This window comes from Hordeum vulgare, chromosome 2H, assembly GCF_904849725.1.
Source record: "Hordeum vulgare subsp. vulgare chromosome 2H, MorexV3_pseudomolecules_assembly, whole genome shotgun sequence".
NCBI classification, from domain to species: Eukaryota; Viridiplantae; Streptophyta; class Magnoliopsida; order Poales; family Poaceae; genus Hordeum; species Hordeum vulgare.
In genome coordinates this window covers 262,868,363-262,879,725 of record NC_058519.1, presented here as the reverse complement: position 1 = coordinate 262,879,725, position 11,363 = coordinate 262,868,363, and positions in this window count along the sequence as shown.

The window sequence follows — 11,363 nt, the reverse complement described above, 5'->3', positions numbered from 1 at the left end:
ACCATTTTCTGCGCTCCGTCCACCGACGAGCTCGTGGGACCGAGTCGCACCCGTTCCCGCATAGCACGTGCGCCGAAGGGTCGCATAACGGCGGCAGCGAGACCCACGACGGACGGCGGCTCGGGTGGTGCTCGGGCACGTCGCCACAGTGCGTCGGAGATAGGGCTGAGAGGCGGGAGAGGGTCGCCAGACCTTCGTGGTCCATCTGGTGAGGTCAGGAGGGAAGGGGAGGGCTCGGGTTGCTCCAACTTAGGAGGGGCTCGACGGCGGCCATGTCGGCAATGGAGGGCGAGGAGAGCTCCGAGAGCTCGTTTGACTGGGTAGGGGAGGCTGCTGGGGTGGAGGAGAGGAGGATGGAGGGGTCGAGGCACCCCGGGGCTTCTTAAATAGCCGCGGCGACGGGAGCATATGAGGATGGCCGCCGTGGCATCCTTAGCCACGCACTGGTGTTCCGGGGCGACGTGGCTGGACGCTTGCGGCGACGAGAGGCTTCGAGGAGGGGGGACGGCTCAGGCGAGCTCGAGAGAACTCGGGGAACAAGACGACAGCGATGGGCACTTGCAGAACAGGGCGGGGCTGTCGTGGTGCGGCAAGGCAGAAATTGGAGGGGGAAAAAGGTCCAGGAGGATGGGGACGACGAGGGGGAACTACTGGACATGACTAGAGCTCGAGGGAGAGAAAGAATTGACAAAGCGAGGGCCCCAATGCACAGAGGACGCGTTTGACATGCCAAAGGCATGGTCACCGCATGCACTGGCACTGGGAGGACAAGAGAGGCTGGCACACCATGTCTAGCAGATAGTCCATCCAAGGAGGGGTCCAACTGAGGTGATAGATCACCAAAAGACACCAAGAGTTGATCGGAAACTTCACTTGAAGTTTCCTGCAGCAGACTTGGCCCTATTACTATGATCAACAGAGAAGAGATAAGGTCAAAGCATCCTGTCTGGGATATTTAGGGTAGGAAGGACTACAATCCTGTGAAATTTGAGAAGCAGAGGATCAATATTTCATAGGGTTCCTTTGCAACTGACTAATCTGGTCCAGAACAAGGATTTTGATGCGGCAGTCACATAGTGGGTTGGATAGAGCTGAAACGTGGAGGAGATGAATTATTTAGGATTGTAAAGATGTTGTATAAATTTCATATCATCTGGATGAACCAAAGTGATACTTCCTTCACACAACATCCTACTGGACAGAATTTTAGGAATATTACTAGGAGTAATTGGCTAGATAAAATGGTCTCAAATTAGGTTGAGAGATGTTTTATAGATAGGATTGTTTCCTCGTAAAATTTCACAATTTATGGAGCAACATAAATCATAGTTGCTTCACAATCTAAAATAATAACCAGAGACAAAGATTTGATGTTGTGGTCACATGGTTGAAGGAGTGATGCTCAAATTTGTTGGAGAGTCATTATTTGAGCATACTGAGATGATGTCAAAGTTTCAACTCATTTGAACACACTTAGCTAGCACTTGCTTCACAAAGCTTCTTGTGGATCAGAAACTTTGGAAATTTGCCAAGAATTATTTACTAGCCAAATGGAGATGAAATTTGGCCCAAGGCAATGATATGGATACGAAAGAGTGCCCACAATTTTGAGAGCAAGCAAGCAAATATAAAGGGTACTTGCTTCACAACTTGACAGATAGGGCATAATAAGAAAAGGAATATTTGAGGAATATTTTTAAACATGACAAGGAAGGATTTTGTCATATGTGAGGAAGATATGACCCAAGAGATTTATGAGAATTATTTGGGAATTTCTTAGGAGATCGAAATGGAGGTTGCTTCACAACCCAAGGCAAACAGGATTATTCCTTTAAAAGAAAAGGAATATTCCTAGGGAAAACAATATTGGGGTTGGCTCAAGATGGAAATGGCAAGGGCTTGGGAAGGTTTGGAGGTTGGCAAGCCACTAGGGAAGAGGAATCAAGGGTGATCCCTTTAGGTTCCAAGACTATCAAGCCATAGAAAAGCAGAACCAGACAAAAATCAAAGGACAAAGAACTGGGCAAAATCCAGGGTGTTACAAACCTACCCCCTTCAAGAAATTTCGTCCGCAAGATTTGGTTGTTCAGGCCTCAAGCATGAATATCCCTACTTAAGGAAACCGTTTCCAACTCATGTTTCCTTTTTTCCTTGGTATAAAGCTCTCCATATCAACTGACTGACTGTCTGGCTTCGAGGTGGTTTGTTTCACTGGATCCTCATATGTTGCTCTAACTTCCATCCGATTATGCATACTGGCTTGACTGACGGAAGTTCTGGAGAAAGATCTTATTCACGGAAAACTATCCTTTGACTGATTCTCATATGTGAGGTCACATGCATCCAAGGTTGTATTTCGATCGTTCCATTTGTCGACACCTTTCAATGAATAGTAGGTCGTGTAACGCTTTAGCACTATTGCTACAATCAAACTGCTGAGTCATCTTCACAGATTCTCTTTGACCCTTCAAAATATTCTAAGCATATCTGGTTGGGCTTAGTGGGTTGACTCAATATCGGGTCCTTGCAAATGGAATAGACCCGTTGGGTGTGTACCCATAGTGACTGGTATCAATCCAGACTGTTTTGAGTATATGTACCATGTTGATCTTGCAACCATTATCATACATGTATGGACAATCTTGCTCTTTCATTATGTTTTCTTTGCCTGGATCCTTAGTTGAAACAGCTATGCCTGATGTGTTCTTTATCTTTCGGATGACCATGGGTGCTGCAAGGTACAATATTCCGGTAGGCATATTACTTAACACGTTGTAGCTGTAGGGTAACGATCGTCTGAACCCTTGGATAAAACCGGCAAATAAACCAGTAGCCACCAGAACGGTCTTTACAACTCAGATATGGGACAGTACTAGAGTAACTCAACCCTGACTCAAGATGGCTGAAAAGAAGCTCGAAGCATGATACGGTGTCGATAAGAAGAAACTAGAAATTCCCTAAGACGGCCGAGAAATAGCTCAGAGCAAAGGGTCACTACTACGGAAAGAAATTCAACAGCTGCACGAGACGGCCGAAAAACAGCTCAGAATACGGGTCAGTTATTGGCAAGAGAAAGAAAAGTCGGCATCCACCCCGGACGGTCGTAAATAGCTCAGAACATAGGCGTGGTGCCGTTACCGAAGAAAGACGGGCAAGGGTTCATCTGTGTCCCATACAGCTTATCCATAGATTGTTGGCTATCTCACTGAAGTGTATAACTGACGTTCTTCTTCTTCTTATATAGCTCATGCAATAGTCGGATATCTCATCGAGTTGACATCATTGACTTACCTGGCTTTGGCAACCTGTCCATCGTATATATTGGGTCTGTGTGGTTGAGCGCTTGATTCCTGAAGCGGGCTTGTGTCCCGACTGACTTTATGCCTTCAGACCAACTGTTGGGGATCTGATCCTTGGAATGCATGGTCATATGCTGCCAACTGTCAATGGAATAACCTGTACCAATGAGAATGCGATGCCTTCCCAACAAGGTTACTTAACTCGTCTTGTAAGTTATCAACAGTATCGTGTCAAAGGAGACTGGGTAGCTTGTGCTCGATGCTTTTATCGGGGTAGCTTCTTGAAGAAGCTTGAGCACCTTATCTCAAATGCTTTCTCCTTTACAAACTTGATGGGTAAGACTCAGTACCTTATGCTAGAAGCTTGGTTCGATAACTTACTCGAGAAGCATGGGTGTCTTGTATGGGCAAATATCCGTGTGGCATATTGAGGAAGTCACATGGACCTTGTGTCGTAAGCTTTTCTGGTAGCTTTCAGGGAAAGACCGGGGTGCATATACCCGAAGCTTTCTTTTGCGATATGCAAGCTTTGTGCATATATGTTTCCTTAACGTTCCTGCTATTGGTTACTTGCTGTATGCAACAGTATTCGTCTATCCTTCTTGCTGAACACTAAGTTCATAGCTCATTCGGAATTCCTTCCGAGATATAGCGGATTTCAAGTTGTATTCATAACAGACTCACCCGCGTATATGAATCATACCTTTGACTCGAAATGTACACATCCTTGCTTTCTTGCTGATTCGATGATTGCTGCTGCGAAGGTTGCACTGATTTATACTTGATGCTGATAACTGATCCTGTCAGGATATCATTTTTACTCTGGTCCGATATTCCTGATATAACGCAATCTGGTAAAGATTCGATATTGCTGAACTGAGCTTCCAAATGACTGTCTCTTCATAGATTCTTTGAGTCCAATGTCAATGAGCAACTTCCATAAGGGGAAAATAAGGTAACACCAAGGGACCTAATAAAGAAGCAAACGACAAACACCCAAAGCAGCAAGATCACACACCGGCAATGTCATATTCTACAACTATTCACAACAATAATATGCATTCCTACTTAAGCACAAAAATCTAGCAAGAACTCTGGTACTACAGTCTAACATGCTCTGGCGGTGTGCACGAAAGTGAATCAATGTGTGGAAGGGAGTTGGTGTAAACAAAGCTACACCAAACAAGGGCTTACACCAGTTCTGTCTGGACGGACACGATGGCAAGGACGAACTTGGTGATCATGGGTCGGAACACACGGGTCTCGACCACGTCATCATCAAGCGTACAGAACAGAACCATACTCGTCCTTTTCTGATTAGCAAGATTAGTAAGGGTTGCCAACATGGCTAGAGGGATGGGCAAGATCTGGGATAGAAGCATGTCCATCACCGAAACCATAGGGAGGCTGAAGAGAATGAGTTGGTGTAGTACCGGTGCATTAATCTGACAAGTGATCGACCCAACCAGGAACTTTGGCATCACTCCGCTGGGGCGAAGATGACACCACACCAACGAACAATAATGCAAGTTGGAGAGCGCAGGTTGCGAATCGAAACCGATGCCACCTACACTCACTGGATTCATCTGTAGTAATAAAATATCTAATCTATATGCTTTGTATACACAAACAAATGCAACAATCCAACTAGATCCTATACTACCGGTTACTCACGCTCGAGCGGTCTAGGGCGTCCTACAGCCAGACCTGCTTTGATAGCAACTCTTGTGGCACCCTGGCTCAGAGGAAACCAGAACGCCCCGTATTCCAGCCCAAGGACAAGTGTTCTGGAATACGGCACCATTGGCATAGAAAAATTAGCTCTTTATTACTATGGAAAAGATTACAAGGGTTCTTAGATTACATCGCCACAGCGATACTGAACCTGCCTACGGTAAATCCTACACTAGCAGCGGAACAACGAACAATGTGATGAACTCCACTCCGCATGGGACTTTGGCTGGAACGCGCATCCTAGCTCGCAACTCGGAATCCTTGACAAGCAAGAAGTCATGAAAGGACCTGCAAACTGGCATGACACGCCAGGTGAGTACTTTGAATGTACTCGCAAGCTCACAACAAACATTAGCGTTAAGGCAATACAACATCATAGCAACCAAGATTAGGTAAAGATTTTCTATTACTAAAGGGGTAGCTGAAAATAACTATACTAGTCTACTCTCACCGTACTCTGGTGATACCAACTCTTGTGATCTTACTCAGAACCTTCAGCGAATATCCTCAAGATGGATACTAGGACTTGACATCAACATGATGCCCAATAGCTATCATACTCGGACGAGTTCTTCCATCATTACTATCATAGTTATGGTTGACCACCTAGTGAGGTCTGGACGGGCTGTCCAATACCGTGGATGCGGCTATTCGAATAGTTTTGACACTCTGCAGAGGTTGCACACTTTACCCACATCTTGGAGAACTGGCCTCGTGATCCCATTCGGGTGGACCAGTGTTGCTACAACGAACCTGGACTTCCCCGTGACTCTCTCATCGTACCACCAACATTCATCCTCCGCCGGAGTCCTGCCCTGGGTGGCCCATGTGTCCTCATGATACCTGCCACCGTCGTGGCCAAACAAAACTGGCCGAGATGGGGACAGGTACCCCAAACAACTCAACTGGCTCACAAGGTTATCACCGCCTACCAGGACAGGGTAGCATGCACGCATAACCTTCCCTCTTTGGTGGTACCGGTGGAATAGCACGCGATCATCCCAAATCAAGGTTGTCCCGTATCGACAAATGTAGTTGCACTGATGAACCCGGACAGGTGACTCTAGATCAACCACTGAGTTATCTTATCCCCGAATAATATCTCTGTTATAGCTTACACTCCGATGTCACAGTATCCCGATAACCAATAAGCTCAAGACACTACTGTTGATTCATATCCACAAACTGCCGGTTTGAAACCCAAAGTAATCATAGACAGTAATCTCAACATTAGGGCATCGACTAGTGTGTAAGACACTAGTCACTAACAATTCCGTATACATCATAATAGTCGTCTATTTGAACATTGCATACTCAAATTCCAGACTATAAGTAGTTATACTTGTGATTAAATAGTTAATTAAACTATGATATTGCAATGCAATGAAATAAATGAGAGTTGTGGCTTTCCTGGGGGTGATGGAACCACCGGGAAGAAATGCGAACAGTTCTCTCTCGGAGGAGCTGTTTACGGGAAAGGGCAACATGGACATTTTCACTGTGGAAACACATAGTGAAAATGGGAACATCTTGTTTGGCTCTACCAGACAAAGACGTGGGCTTTGGAATCACCAGAATCGGAGCTACGGATGAAAAGATATGAACAGTTGAAGATGAGGGTCCAATCTGTAATTAAAATATCTGCAACTGGGTCCTTGAGAGCACAGCCACTGGCGCCTTTGAAGGAATACGTTTCCCAGAGGGGGAAACATATTTAGCACTGGGCGCCTCCACTTATCCAGCCTGGCAATCCTTCTCTCACCGACAGGTGGGGTCGGGGCCCACCTGTCGGGTCCCTCTTCTCTCTCCTCCGCTTCTCCTTCTTCTTCCTCGTGACGGCAGAGGAAGGCTCGATGCTGGCGACGACCCCCGATGGCTCTAGCCACCATTTTCTACGCTCCGGCCACCAGCGAGCTCGTGGGACCGAGCCACACCCGTTCCCGCATAGCACGTGTGCCGAAAGGTCGCAGAACGGCAGGGGCGAGACCCACGGCGGACGGCGGCTCGGGTGGAGCTCGGGCACGTCGCCATAGTGCGTCGGAGACAGGGCTGAGAGTCGGTAGAGGGTCGCCAGACCTTCGCGGTCCCTCTGGTGAGGTCAGGAGGGAGGGCGAAGGCTCGGGTTGCTCCAATTTTGGAGGGGCTCGGCGGCGGCCATGGCGGCAATGGAGGGCGAGGAGAGCTCCGGGTGCTCCTTTGACTGGTTGTGGAGATTGCTGGGGTGGAGGAGAGGAGGATGGAGGGGTCGAGGCACCCTAGGGCTGCTTAAATAGCCGCGACGGTGGGAGCAGATGAGGATGGCCATCGTGGCGTCCTTAGCCACGCACTGGCGCTCCAGGGTGACGTGGTTGAACGCTTGCGGCGACGAGAGGCTTCGACGAGGGGAGGGGACAGCTCAGGCAAGCTCGAGAGAGCTCAGGGAAGAAGACAACAACGATGGGCACTGGCAAAATAGGGCGGGGCTTGTCCCGGTGCGGCAATGCAGAAATCGGAGGGTGGAAAAGGTCAAGGAGGAAGGGGACGACGAGGGAGAACTGCTGGACATGACTAGAGATCGAGGGAGAAAAGAAATTGACGAAGGTGAGGGCCCCAATGCACATAGCACGCGTTTGGCATGCCAAAGGTGTTGTCACCGCGTACACTAGCACTGAGAGGACAAGAGAGGCTGGCACACAATGTCAAGAAGATAGTCCATCCAAGGAGGGGTCCAACTGAGGTGATAGATCACCAAAAGACACCAAGAGTTGATGGGAAACTTCACTAGAAGTTTCCTGCACCAAACTTGGCCCTATTACTATGATCAACATAGAAAAGATAAGGGCAAAGCATCATGTATGGGAGATTTAGTGTAGGAAGGACTACAATCCTGTGAAATTTGATAGAGTTGCTTTGCAACTAATAAATCTTTGTCGAGAACAAGGATTTGGATGTGGCACTCACATACTAGCTTGGATAGCTTGGATAGAGCAGACAAAAAAAAATTGAACTCCGGGGTGCGCTCAGTCGTATACCCTGTTCTACCTCTCAACCTCAAATCCGATGCTCTAATGGCTCGGTCTAAGGAAGTCTTGCTAGGGACATTGTGTTGTCTGTATATCCACACATGTATCTATGCTTTCATTCAATGCAATCATAGCATGGATAATAAACGATTATCTTGAAACAAGAAATATAATAATAACTAATTTATCGTTGCCTCTAGGCCATATTTCCAACAGTCTCCCACTTGCACTAGAGTCAGTAATCTAGTCCTCACATCGCTATGCGATTTACATTGGAATGAATCTAACACCCATACAGTTCTGGTGTTGATCATGCTTCACTCGTGGAAGAGGTTTAGTCAGCGGATATGCTACATTCATATCCGTGTGCACTTTGCAAATATTCACGTCCTCTCCTTCGACATAGTCGTGGATGAGTTTGAAGCGTCGTTTGATGTGTGTGGTCTTCTTGTGAAACCTTGGTTCCTTTGCTAAAGCAATGGCGCCAGTGTTGTCACAAAATAGAGTTATTGGATTTAGTGCGCTCAGCAAAACTCCAAGATCCGTCATGAACTGCTTCATCCAGACACCCACCTTAGGTGCCTCCGAGGCAGCCATGTACTCCGCTTCACATGTAGAATCTTCTACGACGCTTTGCTTGGAGCTGCACCAACTTATCGCACCCCCATTAAGAATAAATATATATCCGGTTTGAGACTTAGAGTCATCCGGATCAGTGTCAAAGCTTGCGTCAACGTAACTCTTTACGAAGAGCTCTTCATCACCTCCATAAACGAGAAACATTTCCTTATTCCTTTTGAGGTACTTAAGAATATTCTTGACCACCATCTAGTGATCCACTCCTGGATTACTTTGAAACCTTCCTGCCATACTTATGGCCAGGTTGACGTCCGGTCTAGTGCACAACATTAAATACATGATAGACCCTATGTTTGAAGCATAGGGGACGGTACTCATCTTTTCTCTATCTACCGCAGTTATTGGACACTGAGTCTTACTCAATTGTATACCTTGTAATACTGGCAAGAACCCCATCTTGGACTGTTCCATTTTGAACTTCTTCAAAACTTTATCAAGGTATGTGCTTTTGTGAAAGTCATATGAGGCGCCTCGATCTATCCCTATAGATCTTAATGCCTAGAATGTAAGCAGCTTCTCTTAGGTCCTTCATTGAAAAACATTTGTTCAATAATTTTTTACTCTCTCTAAAAAACTCCACATTGTTTCCAGTCAGCAATATGTCATCCACATATGATATTAGAAACGCCACAGAGCTCCCACTCACTTTCTTGTAAATACAAGATTCTCCAACAACTTGTATAAACACAAATGCTTTGATCACCTCATCAAAGCGCTTATTCCAACTCCGAGATGCTTGCATCAGTTTATAAATGGACCGCTGGAGCTTGCATACTTTGTTAGCATTCTTCGGATTGACAATACCTTCGAGTTGCATCATATACAACTCTTTCTTAAGAAAACCGTTAGGGAATGCCGTTTTGACATCCATCTGCCAAATTTCACAATCGAAAAATGCAGCTATTGCTAACATGATTCTTACGGACTTAAGCATCGCTACCGGTAGAATGTGTCATCGTACTCAACTCCTTGAACTTGTGAAAAACCCTTTGCCACAAGTCGAGCTTTATAAACGGTTATATTACCGTCCGCGTCTGTCTTCTTCTTAAAGATCCATTTGTTCTGAATAGCCTTGCGGCCTTCAGGTAATACTTCTGAAGTCCACACTTTGCTTTCCTACATAGATCCTATCTCAGACTTCATGGCCTCCAGCCATTTGATGGAATCCAGGACCACCATTGATTGTTCATAATTCGTAGGTTCATTGTTGTCTAACAACATGATTGATAAGACATGATTATCGTACCACTCAGGAGCAGTACATGACCTTGTCGACCTGCGAGGTCCGATAGCAACTTGATACGAAGCTTCATGATCATCATCATTAGCTTCCTCCTCAACCGGCATCGCTTCGATAGAGGTTTCCCCCTGCACTGCGCCACCATCTAGAGGGAGTAGAGGTTCGACAACCTCATCAGGTTTTATCTTCCTCCCACTCAATTCTTCCCACCCAACTATCTCCTTTGGGTAACCTATGAAGACGCACTTTTCCGCTTTGGGTTCCAGGTTTTCAGGCTGAAGCTTTTTGACATAAGCATCACATCCCCAAACTTTAAGAAACGACAACTTTGGCCTCTTGCCATACCGCAGCTCGTATGTTGTCATCTCAACGGATTTTGACGGTGCCCTATTTAAAGTGAATGCAGCTGTCTCTAATGCATAACCCCAAAACGATAACGGCAAATCGGTAAGAGACATCGTAGATCGCACCATTTCTAACAAAGTACGATTACGACGTTCGGACACACCATTACGCTGTGGTGTTCCAGGCGGTGTTAATTGTGAAACGATTCCACATTGTATCAAGTGAGCACCAAACTCGAAACTCATATATTCACCCCCATGATTAGAATGTAGGAACTTGATCTTCTTTTTACGATGATTTTCAACTTCACTCTGAAATTGCTTGAACTTCTCAAACATTTCAGACTTGTGCTTTATCAAGTAGATATATCCATACCTACTCAAATCGTCAGTGAAGGTGAGAAAATAACGATATCTGCCGTGCGCCTCCACACTTATTGGTCCGCACACATCGGTATGTATGATCTCCAACAAGTCACTTGCATGCTCCATTGTTGTGGAGAACGGATTCTTAGTCATCTTGCCCATGAGGCATGGTTCGCACGTTCTAAGTGATTCAAAATCAAGTGACTCCAAAAGCCCATCGGAAGGGAGTTTCCTCATGCGCTTTACACCAATATGACCTAAGCGGCAGTGCCACAAAAACATGGCGCTATCATTGTTAACTCTATATCTTTTGGTCTCAATGTTATGTATATGTGTGTCATCACAATCAAGATTCAATATGAACAATCCTCTCACATTGGGTGCTTGACCATAAATGATATTACTCATAGAAATAGAACAACCATTATTCTTTGACATAAACGAGTAACCGTCTCGCAATAAACAAGATCCAGATATCATGTTCATGCTTAACGCAGGCACTAAATAACAATTATTTAAGTTCATAACTAATCCTGATGGTAACTGAAGTGAGACTGTGCCGACGATGATTGCATCAACCTTGGAACCATTTCCCACGAGCATCGTCATTTCATCCTTTGCCAGCCTTCGTTTATCCCGCAGTTCCTGCTTCGAGTTGCAAACATGAGCAACAAAACCGGTATCAAATACCCAGGCACTATTACGAGAGTTGGTTAAGTACGCATCAATAACATGTATA